This window comes from Pinus tabuliformis, chromosome Q (genome assembly GCF_031772625.1).
Source record: "Pinus tabuliformis cultivar Carrire ecotype Pingquan chromosome Q, CPIR1, whole genome shotgun sequence".
Classification (NCBI taxonomy): domain Eukaryota; kingdom Viridiplantae; phylum Streptophyta; class Pinopsida; order Pinales; family Pinaceae; genus Pinus; species Pinus tabuliformis.
Window position 1 is genome coordinate 1,188,488,088 of NC_142296.1, and position 26,469 is coordinate 1,188,514,556.

Here is a 26,469-nt window from a genome sequence, read left to right on the forward strand (position 1 = left end):
TTAAATGTGGTCGCCTGCTCCCCTGCCACCAATGGTGGCACAGCCGTGGGCGGAGGGGCATGCACGCAAGCCCTCTGCCCACAACCGCACCACCACGGGCAACCGGGGGGGCGCGATTCGCGAAGGCCCTCTACCCACGGCCGTGCCAACACGAGCGGTCGATTCCGAGAATTGGCCGCTTGCCCCCTAACTGCCCGTGGTGGTGCGGCCGCAGGCCCCTCTGCCCACGGGTGGCGGGGGAGCGGGTGCCATGTTTAAAATTTTTTAATTTTTTTATTCAAATAATTTTTTAAAATTTTTAAATTTTAAATTAAAATATGAAATTCATTTAAAAAAAATTAAATTTTTTTAATGATTTTTTTTAAATAAAAAAAATATTCTTTAAAAAATAATAATAATAATAATTTTTTTAATAAAAAAATTGCTTAAAAAAAACTATATTTTAAATTTTTTTTGGTTTTTAAAATAATTTTCTTTTTAATATTTTTAATATCAATTTCAGTTTATTTTTGTTTTTTAATATTAATTTTAATAGTTTTTTTTATTTTTTTTCCACTGTTTTTTTTTTAAGAGTTGTTTGGCTTTAATTTTATTTTTTTCCTAGTTTTTGCTAATTTTTTTTGTTTTTTTTTTTTAATTTCTCTATTTTTACTTACTTAATTTTATATATATGTTTTTTATAATTTTGTTTTTTTTTTCCCAAATTCTTTTATGATTTATGAGATAATTTTTTTTTTAACATTTTTTATTTTTGTCTTTGTATATATATCTTTTTATATTTGTTTTTTTTTAAGTAGTCAACATTTTAGTCTTAATTTTAGTAGTTTTTAATTTATTTTTTTTGTTAATTTTCTGTTTTTTTTAAATCTAGTTTGTTTTTAATTTTTTCTTAATTTTTTTTTTTTTTTTTTTTTTTTTTTTTTTTTCTATTTTTACCTACTTAATTTTTAGTTTTTTTTTTTAAATGTTGTTGTTGTTGTTGTTTTTTTTTTTTTTCCATATTTTTTTTTTCTTTTCTTTTGCCAATTATTATTATTATTATTATTATTATTTTATGCTTTACAATTTTATTATTATTATTATTATTTTTTTCTAAATATTTTTTTTTACTATTTGTTTGTTTATAACATTTTTTTTTTTTTAGTTTTTTAATTCTTATCATTATTTTTTTTTTTTTTTTTTTATTTTTTTTACATTTTTATGATTTTTTTATTTTCTTTTTTTTAGTATTTATTTTTATTTTTATTTTTTTAAACTTTTTTTTGTTTGGTGTTTTTTCATTGTTTTAATTACTATTATTATTATTATTATTTATTATTATTTTTATTTAATTTAATTTTTTATTTTTAATTTTTATGTTTTCATTATTTTTTTTTTTAATTTTAATGTTTTTTGGAGTCATGATAAAATATTTTATGCCATTATTTCGAAATGTTGAAATTTTACTTTTGAAAAAAAGAAGGTGGTGTTTTCCCAATGTTAACACTTTTTGTTTTGAGGGTGTTTTTTGGACAATTTTTGCGCAAAAAATTGGTTTTCACCAACATTTTTAAAACATGTTGAAAATTTACCCAAGAAAAAAAAAAGGTGTTATTCCAGTATCAACACTTTTCGTTTTTAGCACTGTTTTGGATGTTTTTTGAGGTTTTTTGGCCATATTTCCCATTTTGAGTTTATAGTTCCTATTTCAAAGTTTACATTATTAGTTGCTTTGTCCACTACCAAAGCTGAATATATAGCTGCTTCACATGCCAGTGAAGAAGCAATCTGGTTAAAGGGTCTGCTTGATGAGATTGGAAGGATGCAAGAGAAAGTGAATATACTTTGTGACAGTCAAAGTGCTATTCATTTGGCCACAAATCCCTGCTTATCACAGCAGAACCAAGCACATTGATGTAAGTTATCATTTTCTGAGACATGTGATCGATGGCGGAAAAGTAGCTCTTCAAAAGGTCCATACGCAAGAGAATTGTGCCGACATATTCACAAAGCCAATTATAGTAGAGAAGTTGCGATGGTGTTTAGCTTCTCTTGGCTTGCAGAAAAGATGATAAATGGGCATGGGCAAGGGATTAGGAAAATTGTTGTCAAGGTGGAGTTTGTTGGAAGTTTGACAACTAATTATGTAAATTTGGGTAAAATGTAACAAGTTAGTTTTATATCTAATCATCGGTTATGTAACTTAAGAGGCACATATAAAACCAAATGAATGCCTAAACTATTGTATGGAGAATCATTATTGATTGAATAGAGATTCCAGTCCCTTGCCCCATTGATGTTTCCTTGATACCCTGTCAAGGTTTTACCATGTAAATCCTGTGTTGCTACTTGTGTGTTTGAATTCAGTTTTCCAGGCAGTTATGTTCTTTTATTGGTTAATGTATAACTGTTCTTTCTTGATCAGTAACTCATTCATCTAGACACAAGAGATACTCATTGTAGTTGAAGATGGAGGGTTTTTCACCTATTGTAAATATTGACAAAAAACCAATGATGGCTTCATCAACCCATTGATCAGATTGATAGCCAAGTAAACATGAAACAATTGAGATAATCTGTTTGGTCATCTCTGGGAACATAGAGGATGAATAGGGGGGATTTTTCTTGGGTAATTGGGCATCCTCAGGGAGAAATGTTTCAAAGATCTTAGCTCTATATGGGAAGGTGAGTTTCTTGTAGAATTCCATGAGGGAATCTACTATAAAAGGTTTCAGAGGGGTAGAGTTTTTCACTTGGAGCATTTGGGAGATGGATTTAGATGTGATTGTGAAAAGGATGTCATTATTTTGGGCCACAATTTCCCTCTGACTGGGAATATATCGGAATTGGCACCATGAAACCAACTCAGGGAAATGATAGGTTTGAGGGAAAATGAAGTGGGTAGGGAGGATTCCCACAGACCCAATTCATCACTGAGGTTTATGAATTTTTGCATTAACCAATTGTGAAGTTGATAAAGGTCAGACTCACAACTCATTTCAAAAATCTTATACTCTTGGTCTACTAGGGGTTGATGGTTCAAGTCAACGACAGGGGGTAAAAGGGGGTTTTTCTGTAACCTTTTTTTTTTTTTCCTTTAGGAGCCATACTCGATAGAAAAGAACTGTAAATTTGGAATTTACCTGGGAATAAATTGGTCGAACACTAGTGGCTCGATGTACAGAGGTAATTCATTTATGGATAGGTCATAGTGGCAGTTTGGTAAGATGACTAGACACTGTAATAAGCTTTGTTTATTGACCGGGTACTGGAAATGGCTCTAGTCACTACTGTATTGAAATAGTAAGAAGAGGGTGCCAGAATGGGTTTTGGTTTATTTTATAGGAAAAAATGGCCTACCATTACGATTTGGCCATTAAATGGGAGTGGGTCTGTTATCATGGGAATGGGTATGGATGGAATAGTTAGATAATGGGTACACCAGGGGTGAGTTGATGTAGAGGGGGGAAAGGATGTGACCATAAAGGGAAATGAGTGAATAGGAGGGTTCTATGTGGCAGTATGGTATAAGAGTGAGGTGGGGACAGGAGCTGCCACTTGACAGAAGGGGAGTCGAGCGGAAGCACAAGAGTCAACGGCCACAATAGGCATGAATAGGGAAAGTGGATTTCAGGGGGTTAAATGGTTTTCAATGGGGATGGGGATGGGGATGGGGAGGGGAGGGGGTCTAAAATGCACTAGGGGGTGACACATAGGAAAAATGGTTTGCAGTGAAATAAATTTTCGGACCCTCCCCCCTCGGTTAACTGTCGAAGGGATGGGGGGATCCGAACTCATCACCCACCATTGATCTGGGAAGGCGAGATCGTGGCCTTCCTTCACTCTGCATTATTTATTACAAGATGACAATGTCATCGTATCAAACATAAATTTATTAATGAAGCCCAATTGTGATTTAACAATGTGATTTGACTAAAAAAAATAATTAACACTAATGTTTGAGCGCGATTAAACTGTGTGCTCCAATACTTAACCTTTATTTAAATATTTTAACCACGATTAAATTATTTGGTTAAACATTAAACTTAACAAACTTTATTTACCAAATATAATAATGCTTAAATGGTGTGATTAAACCAATTAATCCTACTTATCTAACTTTAAAGTTGCATTTTAACCTGGTTCACATCATGTTAAAGGTATTTCTCATGCATTATTTTTTATTTTTTAAAATGCAATGGCATTTAAATTTGCTCACTTGGGTATTTTCATTTTTTTTTCTTTTTTTCTCATATTTTTCTCATATTTTTTCATTTTTTCATATATATATTTTGTATCCCCTTTTTTCTTTTACTTTTCTTTTCTATTTTTCTTTTTCCTTGGAAATAATTTGCAGGATGAAACATTATTTACAATATGGCATTTAAAACTCAATAGATAATCATCAATTTATCCTATAAATTATAGGACCCTAATAACAGGGATTTGTTCCATGGGTCTACTACACCAGCGAGTTCTACAAATCATTCAAATATTTATCCTATTGATGTTGATTTCGATCGTGTACATGAGGGTGATTTTTCATAATCACAGTGTGAGAATGTTGAATCTCTTGTTCTTGATCTCTTCCATCTGTCTCTTTAATAGGTGAAGAAGAAGACCTTACTTCTCGACCAATTCAAGATGGTTCTTTCATTTATTCATCTTCACTTTTAATCCAAGAAGATATTTATGTGTTAGATACCAAACCTGATCAAATTGGTGGCCTCAACAATTTCCATTCTATTGAAAACATATTCGCTTACACCTATGATGATTCTCATTTGCATCCATCTGTTGATCCTACAAAGGGAATGGAATTTAATGATTCACCCTTAGAAGTCTTGGGGCCTCATCAAGAAGTTGAGGCACTTTAGCTTCCGCTAATGGTTATGCTAGGTTCTCATGATCTTGATGAATCCCCACTCTCCTCTTAGCATCATCTTGCCGGATGCAAGATCATCCTGGAAAGCCTTTGTTTCGAGCGGGGTTTCTCTAAGTACAGTTTTCCATCCTCTCTCAGATGATATGCATCAACCTCTGTGCCTTGATTTGTTTGTTGAAGAGAGTAGGCCGATCATTGTCTCAAATCCTTTTGAATGTTTCCCAACCAATGAAAATTGTTATAAGATACAAGTAGTTGATGTCTTACAGTCCACTCACCTGACTTCTGTCTTTCATGAGACTCTTTTGATTCATTCACCTCCTTCTTGGAAATCTGGAGAATTTAATCTTTTGAAATGTCAACCTGTCAGTGTTCATACATCTCATCAAATGAACATTATATTCACTGAGGGTTTTCCTCTCACATCTTATGATGAGCATATGCATTCACCTATTGATCTCACGAAACCATCGATGTTTGATGACTTATCCATTTAAAGTTAAAAGTTTGTTAGGATGGTGAGGCACCTCAACTCTTGCTAATGATTATGTCAATTCCTCACACCCTCAACGAAATCCATGGACAAATTCAAACTAGGGATTCCAAAATTAGGGTTTCTATGCTTGAATCTTGTGGTATCTCAATTGCACCTCATGAACAACCATGTTTTCAAAGTCATCAAGCTGATCATCCTCAATATCATGATAGGATTGTTGAATGGCTTGAAGGATCCTATCTGGAAAATTCCTCTGCAACTAGGCGAGATCTTGCTTCACTTGCATTGAATTTAGTGTTAAGAATGGATGAATGTGTCTCATGGATGGATGATCATGGCTTTCACGTTTATAATTCTATTTACCATGTTAACACTATGGCTTCTCTTGAAAAGAACTTTTTGGCATGTTTTCCTGTAAGTAGACATGACCTTCTTGCTATCGTGCATGTTTCATAGGTGAACATTTTGGTTTTTGCACAACTCTTTATGCCAGTTCTAATTGCTGATGTATTTTTCTTTGCAGGTCGAGATCTGCTATGATGGATGCATTGGAAGTTTGATTTCACATGACCCTACCTCTTCTTTGGTTAAATTAGAGTTTTAGGGTTTAGCCTATTTAGGTTTTAGGTTTTTCTTATTAGGGTTTGTTTGTCATTAGAGTTTTCTTTTATGGCTAAGGTTTAGGTATGCTTTGTCATGTTTCATTATCATAGGAAGTTAATTTGTTCCATGACATTAGGAATTTAAGCATGCATTCATCTTTTGTGTTGCATTCTCTGCATAAGCATGGCATGGAACTCTTAGTTGTAGTTAGTTGATTCTTTCTTGCATAGACATTGCATTGCACTGCATTATTTTCATACATTGCATCATTGCCTTGCTTGCTGCATTACATCATGGATTTGTCTTCTTGCATAGAATACAGTGGGCATTGACCTAGCCTTGCATTATTCTCTATGTAGCATGCCATTGCATGAGCCTTCAAAAAATTAGAGCCCTTCGAGCCTTTCGTTCTATGATTAGCTTTATTACACCTATTTGCACATGCTCAAACCTTACAAGAATTTCTTTAGCCTCTTTGCACATGATGAAACCCTAGAAGATCTCCCCAGTCACCTTGCCTTAATGTTGAAACCCTAACCCTCACAGTTGTGTGTGGTTGTAATGGTTGCTCTGAAAGGAAACCTCTCATAGAACCAGTAATCAAAATTACGTCCAAAACATGTATCGTATCAGTCTATCTCATTAACAAGGAAAATACGAGAAGGTACTCATGGGTAACCCTAATTAGTTCAAATGAGCTATATTTGTAACTTGAATTCTGTTTCCAGCTTGGTCCTGGATATTTCCTGGAATGTGTTCATTGTTCACCTATAGATTAGAGATGTGACGTGTAAACAAGCCATGAGAGAAAACCTAAATCAAAATATTTTTCAGTTTCTGTCAAAACAAGAAACAACCTCTCTTGCTTGTAAAATAAGCCAGGATCCCTCATCCTCCTTGGCATAATAAACACCCATTAATAAGTGCTAATTTTCACATGAAAGAAAATTAAGTTAAATAAAGGGTAAAGGATTAAGAAAGGCTTCCTGCACAGAGAGGTGATGCAACATCTCCAACGGGGTATAGACCAGGCTCGCTTGAAGCAAAGCGACGTTTGTGATTTTTTGAAGTGACTACACTCGGGTACTGTCCAGGCCTACTGGCAGTGGAGCAACACCATAAACCTATTTTAAAATTATGAATACAATAATCCCTGCACCTATTTCTCTGCATCATTATTAACTACTAGTGTTTGTGAAATTCTGATGTTGTGCTTAATGACTAGCAGGACCTAGCTGAGACATAGGGGAAGGGCATGCTTGGAAAAGGTCAAACAACCCTAGGAGTAGACATAGTCCTTGGTTCAATACCTCCTTGCCACATCCAAAAGACTCAATATGCTATAAGGACACAGCCAGAGATGTTGGATTCTACCAGTGGCTCACAATTGTTGTAGCTACTACTACAATGCCTAAACTTTTGGACATATTCAAATTTGAAGTCCCCCTCCACTCCCCTCAGGCCTTAAAGGTTGTGATCATGCTCCAAATTGGTAAATTTCCCAATTCCTCAATTATCCTCAAACCCTATTACTACTTATGCCCACATAATGCATATTTCTCAAATCCTATGCATTTTAACATCTCATTTAAAGTATCATGGTTTCATCACCATCCCCATAAAATTGCGATCTTCTTTTCCATTTGCGGGTCCTACGTTTCATGGGATATATTACAAAATATTGGCAAGTGTTTTGTGTTTTTAATCATGCCACATTTGGTCTTTATAAGTGTGAGAGCATTAGGATAATTATCATTTTCTTAAACCTTGTCCAAACCCTAATCTACTAGCACCTTCATTGAAGGACTAAGTCATGATTGGCTCGATAATCCTCTCTGGATGTGCATTATCTTCCTCGCAACACATCAAATTTTAAGCTTATTGTAAATTGTCTTGGTCACATCATCATACCTTTGCATATTCATGTGCACAAGTGTTTAATTTTTTCAAGAGGAAATCTCTGCGTGAAAGACTAGGTTGCTAAAGTTTTATATTCTGCTTGGCATGATTATGCTTTCAAGAAAACCTTTGAATACTTGAACTAGTGTTGTTTGCAAAGTCACCTAAAGGCATGTACTGTAATTATTTCCAGGCCTAGTTTAATTAAGGATAATCAAATTATGTCTTCCAAGGCCTTTGCTCTTTTTTGTATGTTTAAGGCTTGCTCTTTAATTTGAAAATAGACAAAGCATTAGAATCCAATTCCTTAAAGTCGTTTAAAAGAATCATTAATTATATTCATATGAGAATTACTTCATAAGTTCTTACCGTCTTGCAATTGGACATCGTAGGTCCTTTTGATCACCATATGTTTGGGCTTTCATACAATGAATCATAAGATGAGAGTGAAGCATGGCACTAAGAAGGGTAGCATGTAGTAAGCCCACTAAGGAAAAGGGAATATGTTATCTTTCTATGGGAAAAGACATGTTATCAATCATTGGTGGTTTAGGAGAACAAAACACAAAGTCTCACCAAAAGGCGCAACGATATTTCGTATACTTGGGTGTCAATGTTGAAAGTGAGATGCATCAAGAATAATAACTCGGATTGCACTGGTAGTTGTACACAAGAAAATATACTAGAAGGGAGATCTCAATGCATTGCCAAGAAATATGTGCCAAGGGAAAGTTGTTATTACTCGAAGTATTACAATACGTTGTTGATTTAACTATGCAATGAGGAAAACGTGTTGAGGACAATGCAACTATCAAAATAGTGTTAGAAGCATTAAGACCATGTTTTGTTAACCTATTGAAAACATGTTGAACACATGTCAGATGCATCAAACAAGTGAGGCATCAAAGATCAAAGTTCTGCAACCATGTATATGCAACGTTCTAGACAAAATCACGTTGTGCATAAAACCATGCTTTAGTGATGAAGCACAAAGTGGTGACAAATCCACGAGTTGAGCATATAAGAAACAACACGATGAGTTGAAAAATAACTCAAGGAACCTATCACTTATGAGGCTATCCTTTGGGTTGCATTTTTTTGGTGTTTGCATACAAAGGAGTGATACATTAAATAATCGTAAGACAACAAATGGTAGAGATCAAGTGATTTTTAGTGCAGTTGAGAGGAGGATATATAAGTAATGACATGAGTAACATGTCCAATTCTAGATCCCTTTTAGCAGCATTGCAAAGGACATAACCGATACCATAGATTAAGATATTTGGCATCGAGGCATGTCGATTCTGAAGAGGAAACGACCATGATGTTATTGTTGGGCCTATAATTAAAAGACTGTTTTGGAGTCTTAGGAACAAAGGCTTCTCTTATGATGAAAAGAGGAGGAATATATACGAGATGGTAACCAAATTTGATGTAAAATGCATATTGAAATTTATGTGTCGATATGGTGGTGAGATCATATGGAAAATGTAACATGTAATAGAAAAGTTCCACTAGGTCACAATTCGCATGCTGCCAAACTTCGATGCGACCTTCACCATATTCTTAGTTCGCTAGGTCGTAATGATTTTCCAACAATATGCCTAGTAAATAGGACCCATTTTGTTTCGCGACTCTGTGACCTATTCCCAAGTCACCAAGTCACATAGTCGCACTTGGTGTAGCTAATGTTCCATGCATTCTCTCATATTATGTGACTTGGTGACCTTATTAAAATCATACCTGACACATGTAAATCACGGTTCGAAAATGCGACCTACTCAAGCATCGAATAGTGGACGCCATGATTTAACCAGGGAGGAACACAATTTCAGATTTAGCTTTGAATTAATACCTAGGCCAAGAAATTCAACATGGAACTAGGAGCAACCTTAATAGTCCGACAATGTTACCATTGCCCTCAGCATGCAGTTCATGCTCCCAAAAAACAAATCCTCTCGCATGGTGAACACATAGGGAATTTCCAAAGCAAAGGTTGAGATCTTTGTCATTGAAAATCACATAATGTGGGCGTCTTCCAATTCATAATGGAAGTTTGTGAAATTCAGTATCTAGAAGAAATAACACACGCTATCAAAACCACTCAATGCTACCGTGGAACATCGGTTTTAACACTATGCAGAAATTTGAAACCTTATAGTATCAATGTCCACAAGGAATGACAATGATGTGTAATAAATATAAATTGAATTATGACATGGGTTTGGAATTATTCGAACGATGCATGGAAGGTATTGATAGGAGACTTGGTGCACAGGCTCTCTGTTAACACATATATGAAGCAACCGTATATCATCTTAAGTTGGTTATAAGCACTATGAGTTGTTAAGCAACATGTTGACACCGTGAGGAACATGTAATGGAAATGGTGCTTATGCCCAGTAAATTGTGCTAAGACATGAGTTGAAAGGGAGAATTAAGATGCAATGGTGTCTCTTGGTCATACTCATAAACTCATGCCTCTAATAGGTTATCGAATGCTGCACTGGAAGCATATGTTTTAGGGGTATGATGGGCATATTTCATTCAAGGGATGCAAAGTAACTAAGGAAATGACAAACATGAAATCACATGTAAGTTTGGGGTAGAATATTTCAGGATTAGTACCTATTGATAAGTGTGACTCACACTAAAATGTGACCGCATGACCCGTCCTTACACTCTGTTACTTTAGGGTTGCAAAATCACAAAAGGTGAACCTTAAAGTGCGATCTCCTTTAAGACAGTGACTTTCCCGGAGACCTCATATGCAGCCAACTTATCATGAAGCACACAAAGTGAACAAGAATACTCATGCACCTCAAGGTCGACTCCAATCAAGGTTAATACATAGGGATCCAGTTTACCTAAAATATGCCCTCTGTTTAGATGAATAAATGGAAGGAAAAGGGACCTTGCCAAGGGTTTTAGTTGGTGGCCTATGTATGAAAATTTCCTATCATTTTGGACTACTCCTGAAAGAAGGTTTAGAGAAATATTTCAAATAAAAAGACGGCACCTCCAATGGTAGCAAACTATGAGTCTCAAAGTTGGTAGACAATGATTGGAAGGCTAGAAATACCATGCAAAATCCACTTGCTCTGACGACAATGTTTCACAAGAGGGGACTTTACGGGGGTCCAATTAATTTCTTTCTTTTAGTCAGTTAATTATTCATTTTAATGTTATTATTTTAAAGGTGTCAATGACTAGTGTCATTTGTGTGAAGGTAGAATATTTGCATGAAGAAACGTAGGGTTTCTTGCAAGAAGCTACACAACTAAGGTTTCTGTGGACAAGTAAACCAACCCCACTAGGTTGCTCAAGGAACTGCACCAACATTAATGACAAATGTATTAGCAAGAAAATGAACAATCAATGTGGCAAATGAGCATCACCACTCTGTTCATCTGCTTGTATGAATCATTGTATCTGTTGAAAAACATTGGAAACATGCATTAGAGTTTCCAACTTCTTTATTCTCCTCACAAGTTCTCTATCATTAGAATGTAATTATTTCCCATCATAATGCCAACAACCTAGATGAGATGAATTAGGCATGTAATAGTCATTGAGCATGAGAGAATAGTGAGGAAGGTCAAGAGTCATGAGGGTAGATGAAAGGTCACAGGAGGAGGTGAAAGGTCATCCTCCCAACTCCTCATGCCTCATTTGAGAGGGACTTTAGCACTTTATTTTAGGTTAGGATTAGATAGTTAATTTGTGCTTGAGAGCTAGAGGCACTCAACTCTTGGCAGATAGGATAGAGGTGCTAGGGTTTTGAATTGGGAAATAACATGAGTAACCCATGTTCCATTATTGGGATTCAAAAAATTTCAAGATATGTACTTGAATTTGCAGTAGCATTAGTAAGATGTTCTTCGTGTTTGGAATTATTTCCCATGGTTACTCATGGTGGTTGTATTGGTTGTCTAATGTTTTCATTGTACTTGTATGCGTGCTTTCATATATGGAATATGTAATGGATTGATTCATAGTTGTTGCATGTATGTTTTATTTCGAATATGTTCTTACCTATTTCTTCCCATGTCATTGATCTAGTCTGAACTAACTTGCAATCAACCTCTAGTATGTTCTTGTTCATGTATGTCTTCTTGGGATTTGGCTCACTAATCCTTCTCATGGCATACTCTTTCTTATTGTTGTTGTGACTTGATTGTACCTCTTTTTGTAGTTTCTCAATCTTGGGCTGATTTTGTTTCATTGTCTCGAAATTTCATTCTTTCCCTCACTCTAACCCTTTTTCATTTGACAACCAAGAGCGAAAACTTCCATGGTAGCAGCCAAGCCCACATACCGGATGGGGCTCCTATCCCAATTGGTGTGAGATCTAATTGGGACTCCACATAGAGAAGACCCCCTAGCTGTTGGTGGTACATTCCAACCCATCAACACATTCATTAGAATTTTGATGGCTAGATATTGACAAAGATGCTCAAAATTTAATATATTAAAAAATGTGCATGCCTAAGTGATATCCTCCATGGATTTCACAACATATCCATGGATTTTCCGTTAAGGTGCTCGTTATTTAACCAATTTATTATTTTTATGTCTATCAACTTCAAATGATCATAACTTCTCAACCAGGAGGATTTTTTTCAAGTGGGATATATTGTTGGCAATGTTTCAGAAAGGAATATTGAAGCACATCATCCATAGATTCACTAGATAACTATGATAAAAAATCAATAGAATTCAAACCTCTTTTACTTCACTTGATGAGGACATGCAAGATATCATGGTATCATACTACTTCCTATGGAATATTGTTTCTTTCTTAGTAATCCCCTTTCACATCAAGGACATTATTTGTCATCAATGAGAATATTATGTGCAAAATCTAACACTACAGTATCAAATAAGAAAACACTTAAATTCATGGTATGTTTGTCATGAATTACTCTCTCTCTCTCTCTCTCTCAAAATTATCTCAAATCTACATTTTAAAAAAATGGCACAATGTGCTCGATATACATATGAAACATGTTGCCTAAACATGTATGTATGGAATATGGCAACAAATATAGAAAATAAATTTGATATATAAAGGACATCACATGCATATATATGATCGTATAACATATGGTGTTGTATATAGAAAATGGAACTCATTGGTCACTCATTGACTAGTTCTAGCCTCACCATCGTCATTTCCATACTATAAGTTGATCTTTATCCTCTTATTAGAAGAAGGAACTCAATTTTCTTTTTAGGGCATGCTTCATCTCTCTTGGGACTCCAATGAAGAAACACCATTCCCATTCTCTTATGATTCAAGTCTAGGAAAATCATCGAAGATGATATAATTAGTCATGAGGGAACTGTCCCCCTCAACATTCCCCACCTTTCTACTATATACCACTCCAATAGTCACAAGAATGAAATCAAAATATTTAAACAAGAAATTCCTTGAATCAATTCAATTCATCATAAAGGAAAATATAATTGATGGACGATGTCACTGTGAATGTTTCACCCACTGATGGAGATTCAGTTGTGGGTGGTGTAATTAGCTACATAACCGACTCAGACGGAACATCTACTATTGCATCCACTAAGCTACTATCATGGACTATTGGTCATGGAACGACATGGGAGTTCTCTAAGGAAACCATGAGGAATAGAATAATTAGAGTCAAAATAGGGACCTCATTGGGTGGCCTATAGATGAAGCTCCTATAGGTGGATGCTATGGTGATGATTATGGAGGAGGGTGATGATCAACACCCATGGGTTGTACTAATGATGGAAGTTCCCCAATTGAGGTAAGTAAGAACAAACATCAAAGCAATGTGACAATAAAGATGGATACTTGATGGGTGAGTAATGGATGGTGGTGAATGATATGAAGGGTGAAAAGAGGAGAATTAAGAAAGTGAAGGATCATGCATGTACATTTTTAATATTTCAATTAATAAACGAAAATACGAGACTTGAAATGGTTTGTAGGTGCACACGTCCATACAAAAATGTTTTTTATTAACTAGTAAAGGTTGGTTGTTTCTTGGGGCAATGAAAAAAGACAACAAATATTGTTTAGTTATGTTGAGGTCTCTAATTTTTTTCTTTAGGTTTAGACCAATCCTATAGTTTTCATATATTATAGCCCTATAATTAGAAATATTGGTAAACTGGCTTTGGGTGTTGAGGATGGATGATATTCTTTAGGTTTAGACCAATCCTATAGTTTTCATATATTATAGCCCTATAATTAGAAATATTGGTTAACTGGCTATGGGTATTGGGGATGGATGATAAAATTGAGTTTAACGAACTTGCCAAAGATAATTATGACTATTCTATGGTGTTTTGGAGATCCTGGTCGGTGACTTCAATGTAGCCAAAGATGCATCAATTTCATCATTTGGATTTCTTGGTTCTTGGTTCAGGTTTCATTGTTCTCAATTTTGGTTTGATAATGATTGGTTTAGGCTTTGATTAAGCTCCATATTAACTAATATTAATACAACCAAATATAGTTATTGTGTTTACAATATTATTTTGGGTATTTTTTCTTGTTTTAAACCAAACTAAATAAATAAATAAAAATAATAGAATTCTCACTTGGACTCCAAAGATAATGTATGGCATTTATTTAGCATTAGAGGTTGTTCATGAATCAACCAAATTGCTCAATATCTCCAAAAAGTGTGTCCCACACTCCCAATATGGTAAAAAATGATTCATAGGTGCATAAATAACCAATCTCACTAGGAATGCATGTGTATTCCTAAGAACATGTGTCCATTCATATAACACATGCATGTTCCTAAAAATCTAGGAATGTGTGCATTCCTCAACCATGTCGAGATGGAAACTGATTACCATCCTAGTTGACAACTCAACCCATGTTGAATGCCCATGGTTGTGTGCACATTCTTAAGAAAGCACACAATATTGATGGCCCCATTACTACTTTTAAGGCTATCATATTCTTGCAAAAACCCCACACCCAAATTATATAAATTGTTAATGATATTGACATTTTGTTAACTAAAATAATAGATAATTAATTAAACATTACTTTTCAATACTCAATCAATCATTACATAAGTATAATTATCAATTTTTACAAAAATAAAAATAAAAATATATATTAAATATGCTAGGTAGAATTACAAAACAGGAGTATTCCATAGTTATTATAAATATTCCTTATGCTTAAACTATTTAAAAGGATATGTATAATTGTGAGACTCGAATATTCAGAAAACATTCAATAAAATGGTTAAATGATTCTTAAAAATTAAAACACATTGTTTTAGTGATTTGTAATTTTTAATTTAGTATTAGAGTTGAAATTATTACTCTTTAGTTTTAGTTTTATTGGTAAAAAGATATAAATTGTATTTTTATAATTAGTAAATACTTAATTATTTAAAAATAAATGAAATTCTTATAAATATTATATATATCATTTTAATATTATTAACTATACTAATAGGTTGTTTATTAGTCATCATAAAAACATAAGTAATTCATGTTAGAAAAAAGAGAATTTTTATAATCACATACATATTTATAAAAGGAATAGATCCATGCATTATTGATCGTTCATTAATAAAGTTTTGATTAGAAAACTCTCAGGAGAAGGATAGAAAACTAACCTATAATGAAAGGAATGGATCCATGCATTATTGATCGTTCATTAATAAAGTTTTGATTATAAAACTATAAGGAGAAGCATAGAAAACCAACCTATAATGAGAAGGATGGCAACTGAGATCATGAAATCGGGCAAGCGAGAACTGCGGGGAATGGGATAATCTGGAATGAGGGGAAGTCTTGGTCGAGGATGCTTGTGGGATCCCGGAATGTCGGAGGTGGTCAAGGCTTCGAGCTCTACCCTTGGGTACTCTGGTCTATCCATTGAGCAACTTGTGTTGTCAATAGAGGAGGGGTCTTGCCTCGACTCTTAGTATAATTATTTATTTGTTAGTCTTCTTTGTTCTATTTGCTATTTACCTCGCACGCGGTTTTATTCTAAGCTGAAGGTTTAGTGGAGATTTCTCTTGGTTGGCTCTTTCCGGGTTGGAACGGTCTGTATAGTGTTGGTTCTCACTAACACTCACAGTGGCCCAATAGCCAGATTGTTCCTAGTTTGGAGGGGAACATTATACATGGGCACGAGTTGGGTTGGTGACGACGAACGACAAAAGGATTGGTGGAGCATTTCCAGTTATGACATCTTCGGGTTTGGTAATTCATTCTCTTACCTCATTTCTCTTGTGCATTTATGTATCAATTGATGTTTCTTGTCTAAGGGGAGGTTTTTCTGCGGGCCCCTTGTAATGTTTCATTCAGGCTCCTAGGGGCACAGTGGTCCTGCCATGCCTGCCTTCAGTTTTCCTTGGTCTGCCTCCATGCCGCGACAGAGGGGTTGTTCTCGAGGGGGGGGCTACTCTTTGTCGAGAAGAGTGGTAGAGGCATAAAGAGTGGCCAACAGGGAAACATAGGAGGATGCTGCAATTTACCCCGCTCGCTCCCCAGGCCATGTAATAGCGCTAGCTACCTTGGAATCTTTGGTAGCCCAACTGCGAACAATGCCATGCAGATTGCAATGAACTAGTAGCCTACATCAATGATCTTCAGCATGTTCAAATGAAATATTAGACATCTTAGATAACATGACACGACAACATCATCGCACCAACGATCACCTTCGAACTCTGGAAGCAAGGGTGGAACACAAAGACTTCCACATGCATGAACATGCAGACTACTTTGCTACTCCTCGTGTGTTTCCTCCCAACCTGCTTCCTTAATATGTTGACTCCTTCTCTAGTTTAAGTTCAATTTTGTTTACATATGGCATGGCTAATAGGCCAATTGGAAATAAACGTTGGCATCGAGTGTCTCTGTTTACCTCCATGCCCTATTCTCAAAAAGTATGTTCGGAATGAGAGAGAAGGGCTTGTTAAGACGAATTTTGTACTCATTTTCTCTTTGATAATATAATGAAAGCTTGTTCAATGAAAAAAAAAAAATTGGATTTGATATTTGATATTAATAATAAATATCATTGTATCATTATTTTTTACATGAATATTTTCAATATAATTTTTACTATATTGATAGGCATAAATCCATGTGGGAAAAATAAAGAAACAATGTTTTGAAAATGTTTACACAGAATTTAAAATCACATCTACAATGTACACTCTTATATAATATCATGTGACTATTATTAACACAATTACATTAATAAATGTGGTTGAAATGCGTGGATAAACATATATCAACCACATACACTGGCATAATCATGTTAATAATTAATTAATGATAATTAATAATTAATTGAGTCCTTGACTCTCTCACTAAAAACAATAGCATAGAAGAAAGAAGTCAAAATTTTATGCAAATGACATAAGAAACAACAGCATAGAAGAAAGAAGTCAAAGTTTTATGCAATTTTGTTTCTTTACCGGTGTGTATTTTTTATCATCAACAAATGGCTAGATCATCTATTCATATTACCAAGAACCTTCGCGTTTGAGGGCGTTGCCACAATGCCACAAAGCTCATTCTGATGATCACCGGGAAGGGAATTGTTGTGAGAGATGCAAATTGTTTCCATTGATTCTCGAATGGACTCTGTTCTTGCACTGATTATTGTAATGCTAATTGCAAATCGTCTCATAAAAAATAGTATGACTGCAAGCATAAGCAATTACTTGCCTTTTGTGACAAGCATATGTTTGATAGAGAAAAATGGAAAAATGCAAAAGCAGAGGGGATTAGTAAAATATTTGATGTTTAATCTAGGGTGCATACATAGCATCGGTGTAATCTAGGGTGCATACATAGCAAAAACATACCTGGATAGTTAGTGACATTTTCATAAGACAGATTGAATTTCTACCTAATTCATTTCTTCATATCGGCCATAATTTTACAAAAAATGTCGAATAGGGGTTACATTGAGTATAGTATTGCTAAAAATTTGCATAATGCAGTGTTGTTGGGTGGTATGCCAATGGTGACACGTCATGTGATCATATTTCATTGATATAGATGGTATTTCAAGCATAATTATTTAAGGTTACGTGTAGAAGATTTCAAGAGAAGATATGCATGGCAGGTTCTAACTGCCTTGACATAGTTCACCCAAAAGATACAAAATTTATCTGACAAACTGATTTATCTTGGACAATGTGATTGTTACATGAGAAGGCGTGCATTGGGCTTAAGATTGTAAAATATCTCATAACCTTTTCCAATATAGTATAAATCAAGGCCAAGGAACACTAATGTAGGGAATGATAAACATGCGTAGAAGCTAGGACATTCATAACATAGTAAGAAGAGCATTCCCTATGGGGTCCTCTAGGTCAAACCCATTTCTAATTACATGGCCATGCAATTCATTTCCTTGCTGCAGAGCTTCTGGGCCAGCACACGCACCAAGTACACTGGAAAAGGTAACATGATCCGCCTCTATAGCTGTCCATTGCATCCAGCCATAAAGCCTTAATTCCTCCTGACAATAACCATTTTTAGTATATCCAACAATCATAGTATTCCATGACACCACATCCCGTTCAGGCATTTTGTCAAACACTATCCATGCATCTGCTACATATCAATATTGACTTGTTCGACTTACTCAGAACTAGTCACTGAAGCTGATCATATAGTGCAAGAACTCCAGCCCTTACTACTCTTAACATAATATTATCTATTACTCCTCTGAAGAGGGCATGGATTCCCTCTTGGCACACAATCTGTTCGAAAAGCATTGACGGTGTTGCTATAACTTGTTTCTAGAAAAACAACTTGACAGAAAATTTTGTGTGAGATCCATCATAGTTGCTAGAAGTAACATCACAAGCTCAGAACATGAGCAAGAATGTAGATTTTATGTCATATTTCTTACTTGTATAATGTCTTCAGCATGTCGTGTATAAGACAAAGAAAGAAAGTCAATGTTGTTGCGAACTCCCCAAGATGCAATAACCTTAAAAGTACAAACAACAGAAATAAATCAAATTACAAACCTTGTCATAATGAAATCACATGATGCACAATAAACTTTAGCACAAAAATAGACTAGTGCTCTGCAATTTGTAAGGTTACATTTATTTCATGAGATCAAAGCTTGAACTATCTAATATTTGAAGAGCGAGGGTTACCACAATTAGCAAATGCACAAATTAATTTATTTGACACTTTGATTTCATGTTAGTTACAGATTGCATGCTTTCAGTTTATAAGGTTTATCCTAAGGTCCTTGATGGATGCCAATACTGTCTTCCGACATTGCTTGATGAACATTTGACAAAGGATGAGAACAATGATGTAATTGAAATTCAAAGATTATGAATAAATAAGGAAGACCTTTATATAAGGGAAATTAACTCAATATGTTCATTTTAAAGATATGCTATCACCAATATAATATTCATTAGGTTGGGGACAAATAGAAAATTAGCATTAGGTTTCTAACATCCAAATGGTCTCACCATTGTTTGAATTAAGCACTCCTAGTGATAAAAAGAGTGAAAATATGTTAAAAATTGGATTCTATAAGCTTCTAGAGGGCATTATGTTGTCAAAGATTGCCCAAGGTGAGAATTAATCAAGTGTCGGATACCCAAAAAATCAGCCATTGGATTTAGTAAACTACAAGTAAAGCCTGTTCAAGGTGTAAGATAGAATTTAGCATAATGAGCATAGACAAACTAACTAGTGGATAGGCAGTCAAACAAACTATGTGCTTCTAAAGGCATTATGTCGTCAAATATTGCAGATGCCCCAAGGTGAGAATTAAACAGGTGGATGATACTAGAATTTCAATGTGTAACATCAAAGTTCCAAATGGCTAGTTTATAAAGAGAAAAATAGTAAGAAAGGAGCAAGGTAATCTTATATAATTTCTTTGGCTTCACATTTGAACATTATGTTGTTCTGAACCATGATACCCTAAATTCATATATTAATTCAATGGATTTCATTAAACAATGCCCTATCCTTGAAGAAAAGTAATAGAAGAGTACTGCCATTTCTGTGGAAACTGTATATGTTCTGAACCTTCTTTCTTGATAAGTTAATGTCGGATATATGATCTGATGGCTATTTATTTCTGTGAATGCTGTCACAGTTTGCTTCTAATATTTTTTCCAGTTGATAGACAACTTTCAAGACTTTTGCTGACTGCAAAACACAATTTCATTAGCAACACAAAACTAAACAAAGCAAAGCAAACTGTGTGAAAGGCAAATAATGCCGAAGGGAAAAGAATAATCTCTAAAATCATTGAGAATCTATGCCCATGCAACCTACAAAATTTGTACGTGCTTGATATTGGCATAAATTCTACACCAATTGGGCTTCACACAGACATTTTTCTCAACCCATATTTAGGTAACTCTTACATTTCCGAAATCTTCATTGATGACTCTTCCCTGGCCAATATTCATTAATATCTGACTTGAAAACCTAGAAAAAACAGTGAATTTTGACCCATCAATTGCAACAAAAAACTAAACCATTCGACATTACCCAATTGTAGTTCTATGTGCTAAAAATGAAATTGCAGCATTAAAACAATTCCAGTCAGTCATGACCATGGACCCTCTGTCTAAAAAAATTATAACTATATTGGCAACTAACACAGTAATATCCATGCTTGCAATTACTTACGTGCTTATCTGTATCACTCAGTGTCAGAAGATCAACATGAACTTGAGTGGCACGCATTCTAAACAATGGACCAACAAGAGTTGCACTGTTTTTGACACGACACACTATATCTTGATCCTTAATCTCTGCAACCTGCAATCAGATCAGTTAGCAGATATTTAACACTGGAACTCTATCTATATCAAGATAAGATGTGCAAATGTTCCTCTGCTAGGATATTCACAAAAACAGTGTCAGAAGAGCATAGTTATTTAAGGCTGCGTGTATAAGATTTCAAGAGAAGCTATGCATGGCAGATTCTACCTGCCCTAACATAATTCACCCAAAAGATACAAAATTTATCTGACAAACTGAATTATCTTAGACAATGTGATTGTTATATGAGAAGGCATGCATTGGGCTTAAGATTTTAAAATATCTTATAACCTTTTCCAACTCAGTCTGACCATATCCCTTTACAAGATTAGTCCATGACACCACATCTCTTTCAGGCATTCTATCGAATAATTGTTGTGCTGCAGAATTGTGCACAAATTCTTACGAATTCTAAGAATGATGTTAAAATTGAAACAAGGCAGGGTGCAACCATTTGGTTTCCATCTCTGTTACAAGTATTCCATGTCAGAGCAGCTATCCATTGAATATATGATAGGTCTTGCCTCTGTATAGAGGCCCTTTTGGGCCATGATCCATTTTCCTTTGAAAATATTACATTTTCCTGCATCTTTCTTTGGATCGATCTGAATTGTCTCTAAAACCTTGCATTCATTCCTTTTAATATCTTGAATTTAAGACATTTTCTCTATGCTACTTCTTGTGTTTACACTGTCGTTGTCAAAGAAATAGTGACTGGTATGGGACCATTTTTATTGTACAGGCAAGAACAACATGAAATTGGGTTTAGGAGCTTCAAGGCCATCAAATATTGAACTGAATGATCGTCAGGGATCATATGTACCCACAACTCTTTCAATCAAGGAAGATTGTTAAATTGAGAGAGAAGACATTAGAACAAAAGGGAAGGAAGACAACCATTGCCATATCAACAACGATTCTTTATGTGAAAATAACTTTGACTTACAAATCATAAGGCCTAAATTATCCATATCAATATGAACTTGAGTGGCATGCATTCTAAACAATGGACCAACAAGAGTTGCATTGTTTTTGACATGACACACTATATCTTGATCCTTAATCTCTGCAACCTGCAATCAGATCAGTTAGCAGATATTTAACACTGGAACACTATCTATATCAAGATAAGATGTGCAAATGTTCCTCTGTTTTCAAAGCCTTAATTTATATTGGAGGAGGGAATGACCAATGTCTTTTTATTTTCATTTTTGTTATACACTAAAAGAACTACTAGTACCCTTTTATCCACAATTTCTCTATACAAGGAGCATAGATTTAAATTTCCCAAAAAAAAATAACCTGTTACAATTTTACAAAATGTTAAAAGACACAACAGCATGAATACAGGATATGCCAACTTCCTTTTAAAATCTTTGCACATGAAATGGAGCTCGAAACCAGATCTGCATAATCTTATATAATGTGACCATGATCTTGCAACTGATGCATGAACTCCCTCTCCTAGGTAACAAATCTGGGTAAAGCAAACTTCCCAGCACTTTTATAGGCGTCTATAATTGCCTTGAACGTGAATTCGTTTGGCTGAAAACCCTTCTGTTTCATTTTGTAAAACATTCTCCTAACACCGTCTACCAACCCTAGCTTCCCATAGCTAATTGTCATACTTGCATAAGTAATTGTATCTGGTTCAAGACCTTTGGCTTGCATGATCATGAACATGTTGTAAGCTTCATTAATCCTCCGAGCACTACCAAGTGCATATATAACAGCATTGTAAGAAGACACATCAAAATCCAACCCAGAAGCTCTCAGTTCATCACAAGCTTCCAAAGCTTCAGCATGCATCCCCATTGCAGAAAAGATTGTCATTCTCAAGGCATGAATACCATGTGGAAGCCCACTTTTACGTGCAACATCGCGCTGCTCTACTGCCTCCTCTCTTCAGAAGAATGCCCAGTGTTTTGTATGTATTCTCATTGGGTGAAGCCTTTAGTTTTAACATTTGATGAAAAACTTCAGCAGCCTCTCTCAATCTTCCATCTGCAATGAACAGGCTAATGACACTATTAAAAGAAAGAACGTTAGTAAGAAATCCCGATTCTAACATTTCCTTTGCAATTTCAGTGGCTTCATTAAGCCTTCCATTCTTTTTGTATAAGGACAACATCATGGAAAAAGAAAATTCATTTGCCTGCTGCTTTTCCTTCAAGACTTTGAATACTTCTTGTGCTTCAGTCACCATATCAGTGCGAGCATAAAGGTCAAGCATACAGCCTGATAAAAAGGCATCTGGCTCAACACCCAATTTCTGTATGCGTTTGTACGTTTCTTGTGCTTCCTTCAAAAAACCACGTTTACTATAAACCTTAATCAAAGAACTATACACCACAGAGTTCCCTGCAAAACCAGCATTTTGCATTATTTGAAAGTAACGTACAGCTTCTTCCACACATCCAGCTTCAACAAATGCATTTATCAAGGCACCATAAACAAAAACATCTAGCTTCACACCTGCGTTAACCATCTTTTCAAACATCTTCTCTGCCTCTGCAGCTCAACCCAATCTTCCATAGGCGGCAATAACAGCACAAAATGATGAACAGTTAGGCACAAACCCTGCTTCCTGCTTTTTGGTAATAAAGTGTTTTGATTCATCTAGAAGTCCTGAACTTGCAAATGTCTGAATGACAGAAGCATATGTACATCTGTCAGGCAAAACCCCTTGAACTTCCATTCTTTCAAACAACCTCAACACTTTCTCATGGACTTTTGCAATCCCATAGGCCTTGATCATGACATTAAATTCTAATACAGTTTGACCCTCGCCTCTTTCTTGACTGCACTTAAACACCTTTTCAGCTTCTAACCAATAACCCTGTTCCCCATATGCATCAATATTGGCAGCATAGCATTCACAGCTCACTCCTCCAGCAAGATGGAACCTTTCAAACCATGCCCATGCTTTCTCAAGCATCCCCAGATCTATATACATCCTAATAACAGCTGATTCAGAGTACTCATCCACATGAACGCCCAATCCATCCATCTCCCTGACAACAGCTTCTACTTCACTGACCATGTGTCTAATACAAAATGCATATAAAATAGTTCGACAACCCACAGTATCAGGAACGAGCCCTGCTTCCTTCATCTTTGTGAAGTAACAAAATGCTTTATCAATATTGTCATTTTGAGCATGCAATGCTATAAGAGTGTTATACGTCCTTGTGTCAGGCAAGCAATGAAGCTCTTCCATTTTCACCATAAGGGCATCTGCTTCGTCAAGATATCCATAAGATCCACAGATGTGAATCATGGTATTGAATGTTACAACATTTGGGCTTATTCCTTCTTTTAACATCTCAGAAAATAACTTGGAAGCTTCTTTTAGGCAGCCTGCCTTCCCATATGTATCAATTAATGTATTATACATGTAAGAACTGCCTGGCCTCTGAACTTGATCATTCTCTCTGCAAGGATCCATGCACTTATCATCTAATAACCCTTTAATGAGCACTCCTTCAGGAAAATTATTTGGAGAGCAGTCCCTTTTACCCACTGGGTCCTCAAAATGATTTTTTACTTCACAACGACGACTAATATAGAAGAAATCCTTCTGTCGTTGTCGATCAGGCTCTGATTTAGATGAACAAACATTTGTAGTATTTCCTAGAAAGATTTTCCCAGAAGACCAGTCCCTGAAGAACTGTTCAGCTTTCTCAGATTCCCTTGCCTTCTTCAAAATATGGACTACCGTGTTCACGATGACCTCATCTGGCCAGAGACCTTGTGATATCATGCGATCCAGCCAGAGAAGAGCCTCTTCTTTGAGACCAGCTTTCCCATACACATCTATAAGAGTACCATAGGTAGTGGCGGTAGGCAAGACCTTGTCTTTAACCATTTCTTCCCAAAACTTTTTCAGTTGATCCCATTTCTGTGCTCTTCCTAGAATTCTAAGCAGGATATTATAGTGAATAACATTAACTTCATAGCACTCTTTCTTCTGAAACCACTTAAAAATCTGAACTGCTCTTTCCCAGTCCCACTGCTCCTTTAGGATAATGCTTCGCTCTTTTGCACTGAGGTTTGCTTCCCAAGGTTCAAGCGCTTCGTCAATGTTCTCTGTAGAATCCAAAGCTTGCAAAATGGTTGGGATACACCCACCATACGATTTGTGTGAGCTTTTTCTTTTAGTTTCCATTTTCTTTGTTACATTTCTGCACCCGGAACTTGACTTTACTAGTGTGCTCTTGTGAGACTCTTTTGGTGGATAACGATGGCCTTCCGTACCTGGAGAAACATGAACAGATTGAAAATGTTGCTTGTATTTCTGTTTCCTCTTAGCCCTCCTGGGATGTGTATTGCAATAAGGATAAAGATAAACATATCCTGTGTTTAGGGCCGAAGAAGAAGGGATGTCTACTAATGACTGCGCTAGCATTTCTTCTGTTTGATAGGCAAAGGCAAAACATGAATGAAATAATAACAGATTACGGAGACTCGTAACAAGGAAACCTCCTGCGCGGCCTGAATCGTATCCTGGCGGGATGAGGCTGTAGTGCCGTGAAGTTGATTGGCAGCGTGTAGGGCAAACGAGTACAACTATTGATATAACAGCACAAGGCTACGCATGCAGGGAAGAAAGACATGAAGAGTCTCTGCGAAGAGTCTCATCGCCAGCAGAAGAGTCTCATCGCCAGCAGGCAGTCTCTGCAAAGAGTCTCATCGCCAGCAGGCCAGGCCTGGCCTTTCATGGCCCATTACCATGGGGAAAAAACCATTTTTCTATAAAAAAAACAGATTAAACGAACGACAGAAAACACCCTAATCATCTAACACACAGAATCAATGGCTCAGGATCGCACACGCCACATTTTAGGGATGTCTTTCTCAGAGGGAACGCCTTATGGCGTAACTATTATTAACACAATCACATTAATAATTGTGGTTGAAATGAGTAGATACACATATTGTTGGATATTTTTCGATGGGGAAAATACCAAAAACCAATCAAATTTAACACCACAGAGGCGATGCTCTGTTTCCACTGTTCGAGGATCTTTTGCACAGGGAAGCTTTAAAAACAAATATACTCATAACAGTCCATTACACAGCCATAAAAATATTTCTATTGATTAAAATATAAAGCCTGAAACAACATTCATCCTCTTTGCTGAGAGGGATTCACCACAAAGATACATTCAACAAAACACTACTCTGTTTTCACCCTGAGTATTTACTGAGCTGGTTTTACTGCTGTAAAACCCTTCTTTTTACATTACTGCTGTAAAAACAAATTTACATATGAATCTCAAAAACATTAAGAGTCTGCTTCACTACTCGCGCATTTCCTTTTTGCAAAAAGAAACAAAGTTCACCTCATGAAAATACATGTGCTCCACCCTCTGTCTTCATGCACTGCTGTGCAAAACTATATATCTTCAGAAAAGTCAACACACATCCTTTTCGCTTCAGCCACACACCTTTTGTTTCTTTGTTGCAACAAAAATTACAGAGCGCGTTTTTCACTGCTCCTTCGTTCCATTTACAATGGTCAACTACAAAAAAAATTACACACGGCCCCTGTTCTTTTTCTACACACTGCTGTGTGTTTCATTGCATGTTTCATGAACAACCCCTCATGAGCATATGTTTTTCTACACACTGCTGTGTGTTTCATTGCATGTTTCATGAACAACCCCCACGAGCATATGTATTTGGCTCGTTATAAAAAAAACATATATATGAAACAACGACTCCAAAACCAAAATCATTAAGTTTTACGTGCCGTAAAAAACTTAATGCAAAAACACATTCTAACTACCGTGGTTTTTTTTAA

The 26,469-nt window shown here is 35.7% G+C and overlaps 1 pseudogene; it reads right to left on the reverse strand.

The window, feature by feature from the left end:
* Positions 1–25,203, reverse strand: LOC149223949 (pentatricopeptide repeat-containing protein At1g73710-like; annotated as a pseudogene).
* Positions 25,204–26,469: the final 1,266 nt, after the last annotated feature.